This window comes from Chrysochloris asiatica, unplaced genomic scaffold (assembly GCF_000296735.1).
Source record: "Chrysochloris asiatica unplaced genomic scaffold, ChrAsi1.0 scaffold00197, whole genome shotgun sequence".
NCBI classification, from domain to species: domain Eukaryota; kingdom Metazoa; phylum Chordata; class Mammalia; order Afrosoricida; family Chrysochloridae; genus Chrysochloris; species Chrysochloris asiatica.
This window is the reverse complement of record NW_006408715.1, coordinates 2403178-2420283: the sequence shown is the minus strand read 5'-3', so window position 1 is coordinate 2420283 and position 17106 is coordinate 2403178.

Sequence of the window (17106 nt, the reverse complement as noted above, 5' to 3'; positions counted from 1 at the left end):
CTTCATCAGTAAATGTTTTAAGTTCTCTTCATTTTCAGCAAGCAGGGTTGTATCACCTGCATATCGCAGGTTGTTAGTGATTCTTCCTCCAATCCTGATGCCACAGTTTCTTCATAGAACCCAGCTTCTCGGATTATTTGCTTAGCATACAGGTTGAATAAGTATGGTGAAAGAATACAACCTTGTTGCACACCTTTCTTAATTTTAAACCATTCAGTGTTCCCATGTTCTGTTCAAACAACTGCTTCTTGGTCCCAGTACAGATTCCTCATGAGCACAATTAAAAGTTCCAGAATACTCATATTTTGCAATGTTGTTCATAGCTTGTCATGATCCACACCATCGAAAGCCTTTGTGTAGTAAATAAAGCACAGTAAACATCTTTCTAATATTCTCTGCTTTCAGCCAAGATAACTGATTAGAATACCTAAAAAATGTTCTAGAATTTGCCCACTGAAATAGCCTTCCTGTGGAGCCGTTGTAGTCTATAGGATCTAAGGTGGAATCCCTGAGCCCCATTCAGAACCCTCTGAGGTGGAACATTCCTACTTGAAAGGACAAGCAGACCAGCCTGAAATACTTAGAGGTACAGAAGATACTTATTGAAAGAAGGACCTAGCCACAGAGGGCTAGAGCTGAGAGTGAAGTGCCCAGCTGATGTGAAGTGATGGGAGACGCACAAGAATGCACAAACTTGTAGATAATATGCATTTGACCAGGCTTAGATCGCTTAATGATCAGAACTCAATCAGAGAAAGATAAAGAAACACACACACACACACACCCTTTTTTTAATTTTTGATAAAGGAAACAAGTGTAAATTTCTACAATTTGATGATGTTGACCTATACTATGGATGTAGTAGCTCAAAATACCAACTGAGAAGAAAGGAGTCCTCACATCCAAAATCAATCCTATCCCCTCTGTATACAAGATTGATAGGGACAGGCAACTTAGACATTGGCTACCTAAAATGGAAGGGGCTATAAAGGCAGGAAATTATGGGCTTACAAGTTTTCAAAAGGGAGTTTAGTTTAAGAGTGTGTGGTGGAAGATAGAGTTCCCACCAAATAGTTTTCATCTTGTCTAGATGGGTCTGGTGAAAAGAGATGGTGATAGGATTCTTATGATTCAATATTGAGTAATTGTTATCATGACTCATTGCAACTGGCACAACTCTAAAGGTAGAAGTTTTATAACAAACATGGGGGAGTAGTTAATCTTACAGTCCAGAAACATAGAACCCTAGGACCATTAAGGTAGAAGAGCACAAGCGGAATGTGGGACCCTATCTAGAGAAGCAGTGATACCAGAGATGGAGGCAGAGATGAGGACATGGAGACAGGGAGCAGCTGAAGACTCTAGACTCATGGAAAGAGAAGGACTGGGTGCTGGTGGCCAGGAGGCAGGCTTGTGGAATGTTCCCTTTGGTTGTTTAAATGATTATATATTCCTGAGTGTTTTTGTGTACATTCCCCTCCCAACAAAACAAAAAAGGGAATGGAAGCAAATACTGTTGAATGTTGCACAGAGGAGATTGTAATCATTGCAATGAAACGATGGTGTAAAGCTGAAGTTCTGATGTTCTCCCATGTAAACTATCACTCAGTTCACAATAAAAACTTAAAGGCAATAAAGAGCCCTAAAAAACTATTAATTCTTTTAAGCCCAATGATCCTGCCTGTAGTAACTTTGTCTAAGTAGTCAGCTAGCTGATTAAAGATATATGCTCAAGGACAATCATCACAGTATTACTAGAGCAAAAGATTTGAATTCATCCAAGTAGGCAAAATTAAGACGCTAGATATATTTATGAATTATATACACATGTATATAGAAGTTATGTAATCATTAAAGATTGGCCAATTCAACAATATGTAAAACTGCTCATTTGATAATGTAAAGGAAAAAAATAAGCTTATAAAATTGTATGTGAGTATATGTATCGGGAGCTTGGTAGCTCCATATGATAAGCTTGGGGCTGCAAACCACAGGTCTGTGGTTTGAGCCCACCAGCTCTCAACAGGCGAAAGATACGACTTTCTGCTCCTGCAAGGATTTAAAGCCTTGCAAACTCTATAGGTCACTATGAGTTGGAACTGACTCCACTCATGGTACTTAACAACAATAATATATATACATATATACACTGTTAAGTGCCATGGTGTCAGTTCCAACTCATAGTGACATATATGTTGTTGGATAGGGTTTCCGAGGAGCAACTGGTGGATCTGAACTGCTGACCTTGGATTAAGCACTCCAGTGCTTATCCTACAGTGCCACACCAAGATTCCATATATATTGTTGCTGTTATTAAGTGCCGTTGAGTCAGTTTTGACTCATACTGACCCTACACAGAGTTTCCAAGGAGCAGCTAGTGAGTTTGAACCGCCAACCTGTGGTTTAAACTGACTTTGTGGTACAGTGCCTTATATCTATTGATTGATTTATCTAGCTGTCTATACATATTTATTGTTAAGTGCTGTCTAGTAGATTCCGATTCATAATAACCCTGTACAGGGCTTTCAAGGAGCAGCTGGTGAGTTTGAACCGCCAACCTTGTAGTCCCGTGCTGCTTTATCCTATGGCACCACACCAGGAGCATAAACACCATAGGATAAGCACTCTACCTCAACTGGTGTGTATATGTATATATATATAACCACAGGGTCAGCAACTGCTGTGGTACTGTGGGATAACACACTGGACTACTGGACTGCAAGTTCAGTTTGAACCTCAAGGTCAGCAGTTCAAACCCACCAGCCATCTCAGAAGCCCTATATAGGGTCACTATAAGTTGGAACTGACTCAATGACACACAACAACATATATACAAAATAATTAAAATTTATTTACAAATTCTAAAGAAAGCCATAAGAAAATCTTTTTGTTAGGTTGTTGAGATTATATTTCTTCATTTATACCTTTTCTTATTTTTCACTTATGATAAATTGCATCTGTTGTAATTTTTTTAAAGTACTGGTAAGCAAAATGTCACACATATACATACACACACACAAACATGAATTCCAGGAACAGCTGAGTGATGCTTCCTAATCCAAAATAAAGCTTTGGTTGTTAAAAATAGCAGGTGTCAGAGGGATGTTTCATTTCTGTGCTGAGAAAAAGACTAGGGTAGCCCTAATCGGGGTGACCACACGAGTTCACAAACATTTCCAAAGGCCTTTTCCAGAAAACTTTCACTTTCCACTAGGGAAAAAAAATCAAGAACATTACACTTAATTCAAATAACTTAAAGCTGATTGTTGAATAATATGAATGAATATGATGCTACTTCGGATTTCACTGGCATTGTTGTGCTGAATTTCACCAGATTCTGGATCTGCTAAGCTAAGAATCTTTTCCTTGTGAAAAGACACACCACATCTGTGTTCCTACTGTCTTTAACAAGCCCACTGAAAGCACAAGGCCTTAGTTTGCTTCTCAGATTTAAGTCCGGTGTATTGTTGTTAGTTGTCATGGAGTGTAATCCAATGAATGTCAAGGCCAGTAGGTTAGAACAAAGCCATCTTCATCACAGGTGGTATGCTTGAGTCCACTTCTGGGGGCCTCATCTTACAGCACTATATCAGATAGTCTTCTGCTGGGATGCATATGGCTTTCACTGGCTCATTTCCAGAAGCAGTTTGCCAGCTCTTTAGCTCTGCTAAAACCTGTCCACATAGGTGATCTTGCATGTATTTGAGAGTCCTATGGTATAACTTACAGTATCATAGCAAACTGCAAACCACCACAGTACAGCAAACTGACAGACGTTTGGTAACAAGTCTGGCCTATAGTTAGCAATAAAGTGCTAGGCTGGTTTGTTTATACTTAAAGCCCAATAAATGCTCCAACAAAAACTTACCAAAAAAATTCAGATGGATTTAAAAGTGTCTGCAAATTCATTAACTGCAAAGCTTCATCTGTGAATCTCATAATTAATTTTGTTTCCAATTAAGCAACCCAGAAAACAGATGAGAATTCATGTCTATCAACATCAATTAGCTACGTACAGTTCCTTTGTTCACTCACCCTTGCTTTTCCAACTGCAGCAGTCTAACATACTTGGCGCTGTAGAATCAGCACTGGACTTGAAACTATAAGGTCAGCAGTTCAAACCTACCAGCTGCTCATCGCAAAACCCTATACAAGGTCACTGTGGGCCGGAACCAACTTGACAGCACTTAAAAACAACAACAACAACCATCTGCACAATAAACAAACAAACAAAAAGCAAATCCACTGCTGTCAGTTGATTTCAATTCATGGCAACCACAGAGGAGACAGTAGAATGCTCTCCAAGGCTTCTGAGACTGTAAATCTTTACGGAAGTAAACAGCCTCTTCTTTCCTCCACAGAGCAGCCAGTAGGTTCGAACAGTTAACCTTGTGGTTAGCAGCTCAATTCTTAACCCACCGAACTACCAGGGTTCCTAGAGAATAAGAAATGGTGTATAGAATATGCTCCTGTTGTTGTTGTTAAGTGCTATCAGTTCCAACTCATAATAACCCTGTATAAGATTTCCAAAGAGCTGCTGGTGGGTTAGAACTGCCAACCTTGCAGTTAGCAGTCCAGTGCTTGTCCAACAGCACCATATCTTTGGACCTCTGAATCAAGCATCAATATAGTGTATATTCCTGGTGTGGTGTTGTAGGATAAGTACTGGGCTGCTAAGCACAAGGCCAGCAGTTCTACAAACCAGTGGCTCCTTGGAAACCTTATACAGGGTCATTATGAATAAGAACCGACTCGATGGCACTTAAAAACAACAACCAAAACACTAATAACTCCCACATAGCCACATAGAAAATGCATTCTTCATCAAAATGCATACACTTAAATTTCTTTTTTACTAAAATGTTATACAAGTAAGTTAATATTCAAAAGTATTTACTAAAACCTTTAACAAAATGTCATATTACAAAGTGCCCACTCTTTTAAATCAAATCATCAGTGTTGCTGTTGTTAAGTGCCATCGAGACTGTTTCATAGTGACCCTGTAGGGGGTTTCTGAGGTTGTAAATCTTTGCGGAAGCAGAAAGCCTCATCTTTCTCCCGCAGAGCTGATGGGCTCAAACCCCCAACCTTATTGCTAGCAGTCCAGTGCTTATCCTGCAGAGCCACAGTACTAGTCAATTTGATTCAATTAAAAATTTAGGAAAAATAATGCATATTAGCAGAACTGGGGAGACAACTTAGCCCTTTTTTCCTGAAATAAGGGGAATTTTAGATAAACATATGTTCATTTGGAACCCAAAATAGGTCGTGGTTGCCAAAAAACAAGAGCTAATGCAATTTTAAGTTGTATTAATGAAAGTATAGTGTCTTTTACAAGGGTGATAATAGTCCCATTGTTCTGTGCACTTGTCAGAGCACATCCCATCTGGGGACAGCGGTCAGCCCACGGGCAGGGACCAGCATGCTGGGCGGCCGGAACGCATGTCAAATGAGGAGCAGATGCATGGGCTGAAAAAGACTAGCTGGGAAGTGGGGTGGCATGTGACATCCATACTCCAGCATCTGAAGAGCTCTCATGTGAAAGGAGGATTCCATTTCGTGTGTGGCTTCAAAGGGCAGCAGGAAACACTGAAGGATGGGAATTAAAAAGGAAGGTGACTTTAGCTTCACATAACCAGGCTTGTCTGGCCACTGGACCAAATTGGAGAACCAAGCCCTCCATCAGATGACAAGCGGACTCTGTGGGGTCTCAGTGCCCCAGGAGACCCTGCAAGTCCTCTGCAACTTTGGGTGCTTTGATTCTATAAAATTATCTTTTCTTACAAGAAAGGAAATGCATGCACTTACTAGTAGAATCTTAAAGTGAGAAGAGACATTTCCAGGTCATCTGAAAAGATTCCCTCACTTTACAGAGAACACTCAGGCTCAGGGAGATCAAGACACAATCACAGGTAATCCATTTATGAACGGAGACCAGAGTCTCTGGGTGATGCAAACAGTTAATACGCTTGACAGGTGCCTCAGAAGAAAGACCTGGCAATCTATTTCAGAGACATCAACCATGGAAAACTCTCTAGAAAGCAATTCCACTCTGACACCTGTGGAATAGACTCAATGGTAAATGGTAGAATAGAGACTAAGACCCATATTCCATAATTGGTAAGGTAGTGTTCTTACACAATTATATAGTTCAGCCACCCAGTAGGACAGACTAGAACTGGTCCGTGGAGTTTCCAAGGCTCTAAATTGCTATGAAGCAGACTACTGTATCTTTCTCCCATGGAGCAGATGGTGGATTCAAACTACCAACTTGTTGGTATAGCAGTCAAGTTCTTAACTACTGTGCCACCTGTAATTTGCATTGGAAATGGACAATATCTGCAGCTTCACTTCTTATTTTAATGATGAAATGGGGGTTGAATTGAGGATGAACAAATTATAGTAAGGTCCTAGTATTTGCAACCCATGATGCTCAGCCATAAAATGTGAACAAAAGATAAGTTACACCAGTTCTGATGTTGAAGAGTTTATTGCCTGGCTGGAAACAAGAGATATATATATATGAGTGAAAATAATCCCATTGCAAGGCAATTTATCAGGCAAAGATCTGGTTTATACCTCAGATGTTCTCGGATTTCTGAGGAGGGAGAGACTAGACTGGGGGAAGAGGAAACATAAGATTTGAAGTTTGAGTAAGATACAAATAGTATGTATAGTAAGTACAAGGGAGGGGAGCTTACAAGAGGGAAAGTTGGAAGGGCAGTTTAGAATAAGATGGAACCAGACGAGGAAAGCAGCCTGCTGCTGTCAGGCTTGATGACCAATACCTCCTTTGCCTAAAGTTGTTCTCATTAAACAGTCTCGGCATCATTAGTTACAAGTGCCCATTGTGGTTGTTAAGTGCTATCAAGACAGTTGCGACTCATAGCAACCCTGTATAGGGTTTCTAAGGAGTGGCTGACGAGTTTGAATCACCAATCTTGGGGTTCAAACCAACATTTCGGTCCAGTGTTTTATCCCACAGCCCCACACCAGGACTCCTGAGAAGTGGCTATTAATAAGTAGTTAATTAGCAATAGATACTAGTTATAAATATATGCAGCCTTCTGTTTTGAACATTTTATTGTGATTTGGGTGAAGACTTAGTTTCCCATCCAACGATTTGTGCACGTTTTGTTTGGTGATATTGGTTGCCATCCCCTTAGTGTGACGGCACTCTTCTTGCTTGCTCTCTGGGCTCCCTGTTTCCATTTGTCCTTCTTTCCTGCCCTCTGAGCTTTGTTTTGGGGAAAATGCTGCCTTTTTGGTCTTATGGAGCTGATTCTGAGGAGTGTCTTCCTCACGGGTGTTGCTGTTCACATGATCCACCTGCTTATTGGTATTTAGCTGAAAGGTGATCTCAAGGATGGGTCCAGTCCCTGGTTTGATGGATGACTAAGGGCCACAGTCTTGGCAGTTCCACTAGTCTCTATCAGACCAGTAAGTCTGGACTTTTTAATCATTTTGAATTTTGTTCTACATTTTTCTCCTACTCTGTCCAATACCTTCTTTTTTTTTGTTTGTTTTTTTTATGAAGTGGAAAAATTATCTTTATTCACAGTGGACACCATTGTGTGTATGGAATATGTAAGTAACCAACAAGCTACTAGAACCAGTCACCAAATTAGCAAAATCATGGGACAAAATATCAACATGTAAAATCATGTTTTTAGGAATAATAATTAGAATTTAAATTTGAAAACAGTCCATTTATGATAGCATCAAACAGTATTAAGCACTTTATTGTTGTTAGGTGCCGTTGAGTGGGTTTCAACTCATAGCGATGCAGCAGAGAGCAACATTGCCCAACCCTGCACTGTAACTGTGATGTCTGAGCTCATCATTGATATCCGTCTCTCTGGGGGTCTTCCTCTTTTTGTCAATCCATCTTGGGGAGGGGAGGTGGGTCCTCTTTTTTGCTGAACCTATACTTTCTGGGATTTGTACCTCCTGATAACATGTCCAAAATAAAGGCTCACCATCTTTCTTTTTATTTTTTTACTTTTTATTTTGAGTTGAGTGAAGGTTTACAGACAAGATCATCAGTTTTACCTTCAACACATCATACACTTAGTCTCACCTCAATGACTGCAATCCCCTATCTGCAACAACAGTCATCTGCTTTCTCTCTGTGGCTCCTATTTTCCTTCTACCCACCTTCCCAGCCCCTCTCACTATTGTCCTTAAAGTACATGTTGCCCCTTTGATTTTGAGTGATGCACAGTTCCAGCATTCATAGTGAGCATGGTTGTTCCCCCCTATCTTCCTATCTACTGTTTGACTGAAAAATTTCCCCCCGATGTGGTGCTGTGGGATAATGCACTGGACCACAAGGTCAGTTTGAACTGCAGGTCAGCAGTTCAAACACACCATCGGCTCCTCAGAAACCCTATACAAGGTTGTGATGAGTCGGAACTGACTCAATGGCACTTAACAACAACAATGTATATATATCTAATGCTTGGCTGAAAGAGGGTGTGTTCCTTTCCAGTGCTGCAGGGTGGTGGAGGGCCACAGTCTCAGGTTCCTCCAGTCTCTTTCTGACCAGTAAGCCTAGTCCAGTACCTTCCATAGAGATCCCTTTCAGATCACTATAGAGGTAGAGGTAGCAAGTCCCAGCTGTTTCTTCCACAAGCAGACTGCTTCTTACAGCACATTTCCTATCGTGGCCCCTTCTCAGCAGGCTGCTCTGATGGAACCACTGACAAGTGCCTTTGGCTTCATGAGCTGGTCATTTTACTGCCAGGATGGTTTGAGTAGTCCTATATGAAATCTTGGGGCCTATGTGTAGCCATTGTCCATGTAGCGGGATAGAACCTAGTAAGGGAAGAGAAAAAGAGAAAGGACTGACAAATGGAAAAAAAATATTCACATCACTCTCAACTCAGTTCAGGCAATAGGTAAGGGTTTGTAATCATTTGAAAAAGAATTTCTGTAGGTTTTTCTGTAGTGTTTCAGAAATTCAAATTCACCTTGTCTAGTCCTAGTAATAATCCTCTGTTAGTTTGTCATACTGTGGTGGCTTGTGTGTTGCTGTGATACTAGAAGCAATGCCATCGGTGTTTCAAATACTGGCAGGGTCACCCATAGTGGACAGGTTTCTGATGGAACCTCCAGACTAAGGCAGACCAGGAAGAAAGATCAGGCAATCTGCTTCTGAAAGTGAACCATCAAAACCCCTACGTGTCACAAAAGAATATTATCTGCTATAGTTTTGGAAGGTGAACTCCATAGGTTGGAAGGCACTCAAAATAAACATTGGCCACAATGAAGTCCTGGGGTGGTATTGTAAGGTAAACACTGGACTGATAGCTGAAAGGTCTGTGGTTCTAACCCACCAGTGGCTCCTTGCTGTGAGTCTGTACTGATTCAATGGCACTTAACGACAACATTGATACAAGCATATCAATGATTGTGAGGAACATGCAGGGCGGGGCAATGCTTCACTCTGTTGTGCAGTGAGGGGGGGGGCATGAATTGGAACCAATGTAACAGAAACTAAGTGCAACCATTTCTAGCAAAAATATGGAGACTTTCTAAATGAATGCCCCCTGAAACTTAGTTACTAGCCATAGACAAAGGAAGCCAAGTATTACACTTTATTTAGCTTGAAGAAGAGTTTCTGATTTTCACGCAAAGTAGCGAACACATGACAATCTGAGAGCAGAGACAAGAGAAGGACTCAGAAACGATCAGATCTCTTCTTTGCCAGATGTTTTTTCCTTCTTCTTCTTCTTTTTTCCCCTGAATAGAATGAGGCCAGGACAGTAAGGTGGAGGCCACACAAAGTGTCTCACATAAGTATTACATCTTCTTCTTTCTGAATAATAACCCACCACGATCCTTTATCATGAAGTAATGACAGGAAGCAAAGCTACATGTAAACATTCCAATTGATTTTCAGAACAAGAGCATCCGAGGTGTTTATAAAATAGCTGTGGGCTAGGGTAAAAAGCTCACAAATGAAGAACAAGCAATTCCAGGTGTGCAAATGAGAAATCATCCCACCGATGCTATAGCCCACACCAGACTGAAGTATTTTCCAAGCAAAGTTGTTCTTTTAGTTCTGGGAACAAATTAAAATGAAGTTCTTGTTTCTACCCTGGTTTGGTCTTCCCTGGCTCTTGAAAGGGTTGACTGTGGAGGCCTCACTTTTAGAATCCCCAAGCTTCTTGAGAATGGCACTTTTCTCCCTGTTTCAATACACTGGTTTATATTTATCCTCAAACAACACAGTGGCGGTTTATGTCAGTGACAATCAAAATTGGAGTTTCTAAAGGGTCCAGATTCCAGGGAGAAAGAGCTCTATTGTTGTCCACTGTCCACATGTTGGACTCCTTTGAGAGGAAATTAATGACTTTGGAGACTGACATCTCTGGAACCCCTGAGAAAAGGGAAATTTCCTGTTTATGTGACTAGAAACTACTGGCGTGAGGTTTCTCTATCGCAAATGAAACTGATCTGCCTCATGGATGCTACTTTACCATGCCTGGGACAGCAAAGAGCCCAAGAGACAAAGGAAAAGAGTTGTTTTTGTTTTTGTTTTTGCCTATATCTTTATTACAATAATGCTTTCTCTCACAATGATGAGCCACTTGTGCAGTGAGCAAGCTATCCCAATTATGTTACCTACATACCCAATTATGTAACCACGTACCACTTATTCAATTCTTTAAGAAGCTTGTGTGAACCCTTTACTGGTTGGAATGAGTTACAGCATCAGAAATCGGAGTGGAGATAGATATCACAGCACTGGGCTAGGACAGCTGTGCCTGGATGAAAAATTCACTAGAAACCTGAGTGCCTGGCATACACCAGATGTTTCATTCAAAGTCCAGGCCAACAAGGAGGCACCAAAATGCACGTTTTTAAATAAAACAAAATGTGAAGCCAGATGACCCTAGGATTCGACTTTCTTCGATGCTAAGACTTTTTTTTATTCTGCTCTTTCCAGTTTTTACCTGCAGGCCCCCTGCTCACCCTCCTTCCACCCCACCCCACCCCCAGCCTTCTCTCTTTTCGTGCTGATCAGCACAGGCTGCTGTGGTTTCTGTCTTGGTGTAGCTGTGTAGTTTCATTATCAATAAATCTGTATTCCAAGTCTACCACTACCAGTATCTACTGTGGGAATCAGGACTTCTTGTGTCAGGGAGCCTCAGGGAGCCTTCTTGGTGAAATGTGTCTGAAAGCCTCCGCCTAACAGTACTGTGAAGATTCAATGGGATCGTGTATGGAAAAGTATCTTCTAAACTATAGCACGCTATGCACATCTAGGGGACGATTCTATTAAATTATGAAACGTGAGAATAGAAGAAGAATAAAAAGACATGTTTTTTCCCCAAACTGGTCCAGGTGCGATAGTCACTTATGAGCAGGCATGCAAGGAGAAAAACCACACATTTTATTCGTGCCTGAAACAGCTTCTCGAGGAGACAGCAAAGGAGACTAGTTCTCTTCTCAGCCCTCCTGGTCCTTTTAAAGAAAACAAAATCTAGCTGCTGTCTGACTCGTGGTGACCCCACGCGTTTCAAAATAAAACTGTGCACTTGCGGGTTTTCATGTTGTGACCTTTCAGAAGTCGATTGCCAGGCCTTTCTTTCCAGTCACCTCTGGATAGAGTCGAACCATCAATGGAACCGCCAACCAAACCACCACCCTATTAGTAGCCAGTGCCTAACTGTTTGCACATACTGAAATCTGCTGTGGCCACATCCTTACTTGGAAGGGCTTGAGAATTCGTGTTGCATTGACCATATGGTACCTCTGCAAAGAGACATCCTCTCGGACAAGTCTGGCAGGTCCCTAACTCCCGCCACATCTTTAGCTACCCCGGTCTCCCTTGGCTCCCAGTTCAGGAATCCTACGGAGCCTTTACTCCATGCCTCCACTCTGCCACCCCGCCCCCAGCAGGACAGACTGCTTGTTCTTTTCATCATCTACTTGAGTGGAAACTGTGGCATTTCTCCCAATTCCTGACAGGGCCTGTTTTGGAAACAGAAAGCCTGCCCCAGACTGTTAGCAATGTTCAGTCACCTGAACTACAGAGCCGACTTCTCATCTGCACGGCCCCATCAGCTTTTTCAGTGACCGGCTCCTGAACCGGCAACTGGGTGGGGCAAAGTGAATTTACCCAGAAAGCAAAATTCCGTTATCACAGTTCTGTAAAAACTGTGGGAGAAACCTTATTAGAAAAAGTTGTAATTTATACAGGGAGTCTTCAGTTTTTCCTTGTCTTTAAAATCAGTATTATATTTTTCAATGTCTCCCTCACAAGGATGCCATCAGTATGGAAAGAGAGATTCTCCTTACTATACGAAGTCAGTTTGATTGGCCAATTTACCTCTCTAGTTTACAAATTCCTGGCAGGCAAGGTGAGAGATGGAGAATTCTTATTCATCTTAAGAGGTTTCCATTTTCTAGCACATGTCTGGAAGACAGGAATTAATGAGGAATGAATACATAATGGGACAAATTAATCAATATTGTTAGAGAATAAAGACAGAATCCAAATATTTATCAAACTGAAGTCTTTGCCAATTATTGAATTATTGAATTAGTCAATAAAAATATATATACTAATAATAATAATAATGTGTACAGAGTAGAACTGTGCTGTATAGTTTTCAAAGCTGTGATCTTTTAAAAACATCACCAGGCCTTTCTTGTGAGGTGCCCCTGGGTAGGTTTCAACCTCCAACCTTTCAGTTAGTAGCAGAGTGTTCAATCGATTGCACTACCTAGGAACTCAGTCAGGATGCTTCTTCGATCTTATACTTACTACGTGAAGAGCATCTTGCAAAAAAGCCTTTACCGGGTTCCCCTTGTATAGCTTAGTCTGAAACTTTCTAAAAATAGTTTTTCCAAAGTATTTCTCTCACATTGGTTTCTCACTGTGGCCTTGGAAAAAGGTGTTTCTACAATGTGGATGAGAGATGGAAGAAAGGCTGTGAGGAGAGAAAAAGAAAATCTGGAATTTACTCGTCTAGTCAAGGATCTATTTTAAGTCTCTGTTTGCCTCTCATCAAGCTCCTAGCTCATCTGACTTATTATATAAAAGGAAAGTTGTTTGCTCTGCCTGGAGTTTTAAGGATATTGGATTAATTCTACACGGGGACTTGTTCACATGTACAGCATTTTCAGCAACAGGTAGGTAAGCAGATCAATGGCATGACAAATGCCACAATAAATTCTGTATCTTCAAGCCAGCCTATTAAGGGCTGCAGAGAATCTAATATCTTTCCACACATAGGAGATCATTGATCTCTACCATCCAGACGATAGATAAAAACTATAGTGCTTAAGATGGGGCAGAAAGAACTCTTCAGCTTTACTAAAATACTCCCGGCAGTGATTTGTTCCTACTCTGGTGGGAAGATCTGTGTTATAATGAGGAACATTATTGATTTATTTGGAGAGGGTACGGCTTTCATTTATTTTAGGTCCTTAGCTATTTATCTTCAGGCCTGGTCCAGGACAGGGAAGGGAGGGACTGGTATCCAGTGATTAGGGAGTATCACTTGGAGTGAGGGCTTCTGCTTGCATGTTGAAAAGCCTCTCCAACCTCTAGGCTTATGGTTGCAAAATGGGAAGAGTAATGTGCTTTGTACGCAGCTCCAATTTGTTAAACTGATAAATGATCCCGAGGGTGCCAAACATCCCCAGAGAATTTCTTTGCCACTGGTGGAGAAGCTTTGTAGTCTAGTGCTGTGGTTCCCAGTTACAGTGTGTGTCATAAGGGGACTTGTAAAAATGGGGAGTGTCAGTCCCATCACCCCCAGATTTCTGATTCTGCAGGTCTAGAGTGAAGCTGAGAATTTATATTTCTAACAAGTTCCCAGGTGATGTCTATTTGCTTTTCCAAGAACCCAACTCTGAGTTTCCCAAGGCTCGTGAGTCTAGTGGACTGGAATCTGGGAAACACTGGTTGAAATTGCTGCTCTTTCACTTGGAATGATATTGACCAGCTTCCTTGTTTTCTCTGAGGCTCACTCTCTTCATCTGTAAAATAGGAATAATAACCCATCTGCCTCATAAGATGATTGTGATAATTACATGAGAAAAATGAATAAAGCTCTTGGCCTAATACTCAGCACATATTTAGAGCTCAGTAACATTTGTTGTTATTATTTTTCATTTCGACTAAAACTAAGAAAGATGGAGAATTATAACAACTTTTTTGCCCACAGTTGAGTTCCAGTATTGTTCAAGAATTTTATTCTTGAGGAATGAATGAGAAGGAACCAAATTTGGGGACTATATTATTGAAAGACTTGGAAAAAACAGAAGATCAAAAGTCAGGTGGGATGACAAAAGCAAGAATATCTAATTCCACTAAAGCCAAGCAAGGTGCACAGGGTGTCTCTGGGAGTGGAGAAGCACCATCCTCTCAAGGTCGTGGGTCCAGAGCTCTGGTCCAGCCTCACTGCTTACCAGCTGTGTGACTTCAGCCACCTTTAACGTCTGATATTTTTATTCACAAAATGAGTAAGTTGGTTTGGATGAGCTCTTAAGCCTTTGAAGCTGTAAGAATCAAACACTGAGAACCTGCAGCTTGGATACAGAATGCTGTGAAAGGGGAAGGCAATTCCTGAGAGATGGAAGGAAAGGGAGTGAGAAGTAATACTCTGAGGAAAGACAGAGGATGGGCCTGGGGTGGGGAGTGTAAGGGGGAGGCACAGAAAGGGATATCAGGAGGTGAACCTCCTTCATCATATGTGCAGTCTCAGATCCCAGGAGGCAAACTCCCAGGGAGGAGAAAGGACCACATTGTCTTGTCTGAATTCTGAGCATGGTCCTCAGATTTGGTGGGTACTGAGTCCTGATGTAGTTAAAATATAGTAAAAGTTAGAACCTGGAAAGTCACTGGAAAATGAAAGGGAGCAATGTCAGAGATGGGCTAGATGTTCCTCCGTTATCACTACAGAACCTGCCCCATATTGAAAGTTATTGTTATTGTTGGTAAGTGCCATTGAGTCAGTACCACGCATAGCAACCATGTGTAGAGTTTCTGAGGAGTGGCTGGTGGTTGAGCACTTATCCTATAATGCCACACCAGGACTCCACAATGTTACTAAATGCAAGTTCAGAGGCATAAGGATTTCGACATAAATTAAAAATTAAATTAAACTTTAAAATTGAGCTTTTTGGAAAATATTCTTAAGGGTTTAGTTTTGTCTTCCCCCACTCTCCAGATGAAAAAGGACATGTCACATGATGTATTAATATATGTCTAAGTCACAATTTTCCCAATGGGTTGAGTTCTAAGAGGCTATAAAATTGTTGTTAGGAATTCTTTACCCTTAAACTCTATAAGGAGTCCTGGCGTGGCACTGTAGGGTAAGTACCTGACCTTAAAGTCAGTTTGAACTGAAAAGCCAGCAGTTCAAACCCACCAGCTGCTCCTCGAAAACCCTATACAGGGTCACTATGATTTGGAATTGTCTTGACAGCACTTAGCACAAACTCTATAAATAAAGTCATGTGTAGAAGTTAAAAGGGGGTCATTGGTGATGGAAAAAGGACTACAGTAGGAGTCCTGGTGTGGCACTGTGGGTTACTGCGCCAGACTGCAAAACTGTCTGAACTACAAGGTCGGTGGTTCAAGCTCACCAGCTGCTCCTCAGAAACCCTATACAGGGTCGCTATGGGTCGGAACCGACTCGACAGCACTTCACAACAACAGGGTTTCCTTATATTCCAAATGGAAACCAATCTTAGGCTTGGCTGAGTATTCCATCCCAAGAGCTTAACCTGTTGAGGGGGTCATGGACAAGGACATCCTTACTTAGAGAGAAAGGGAAGATGAAGGTGCAGGGAAGGCAGCAGCTAGTAGTGCTTCCCACATGGCCACTAATGGGACATAGGGACCTGGAGCAGGAGGAAACCAGAGCTCCAGAACTGTTGGGGAAGGAAGGGCTTAATTTTCCTGAACTTTGGCTGCTATGGCTCACTTTAGACTCATCGTAATTTGAGAATACCAATATGATATTTAGGAGTCCTGGTGTGGCGCTGTGGGCTAATGCATCAGACTGCAAAGTCATTCCAACTACAAGGTCAGTGGTTCAATCTCATCACTTTCTCCTTGGAAACCCTATACAGGGTTGTTATGGGTCAGAATCAACTCGATGGCACTTAACAACAACAACAATATGATATTTAGTATAATTTAGTGTACCTCTGAAGGGTACAAATGGTTAACGTGCTCAGATGCTAAACCAAAGGTCAAGTCCAAACAGAGGAACCTCAAAAGAAAGGCTAGTGATTGACTCTTGGAAAATCAGACATCAAAAACTTATAGAGTACAGTCCTTTTCTGACAAACAGTAATTACTGACTCATTGTTGTTGTTAGGTGCCATCAAATTGGTACTGACTCATAGTGACCTTATGCACAGCAGAACGAAACACTGCCCGATCCTGGGCCAACATCACTACTGTTGCCACGCTTGAGTCCGCTGATGCTGCAACTTGGCCAATCCATCTCATTGGGTGTCTTCCTCTTTTGCTTTGACCCTCCTTGGAAGAAAGACTGGCAGAAAAAGGAGACATCAAGGCAAGTGGTCGGGTCCCCTCAGGGCAAACTCCCTCCCAAGACTAAGACTCAAGGGAAATACATGTGCAGACATATGGTCTGACTGGTGACCACATTGGTCACCGATAAAGGGAAGTGGGGAAAAAACAGCAATGAAGTTGTGAGCTTAGTCTGACCACATTCAACAGACTCCTGTGAACCCAGGTTGAGACCTGGTTTGGTAAGACCTGAGGACTCCTGGTTCCAGAGACAGTGACATGATGACAGAGGACTAGAGCGGAAAGTAAACTTCCAGCTGATATGAAGTGAAGGAAGATGTACAAGAACACCCATACTTGCTGATAGTACCCACTTGACCTGGCTTCAATGGCTGGATGATCAGAACTCAACTAGAAGAAGAAAGAAGAGGAAAAAAAGAATAGTCTGCTACAATTTGATAAACTTGACCTATACTTATGAATGTAGGAGCTCAAAAGAGGGAACAGATCTTTACAGTGAGGATCTTTCCCATCCCCTTGGTACACAGGGTTGACAGGGATGGGCAACTTAGACATTGTCTACCAAAAATGGGGGGGGG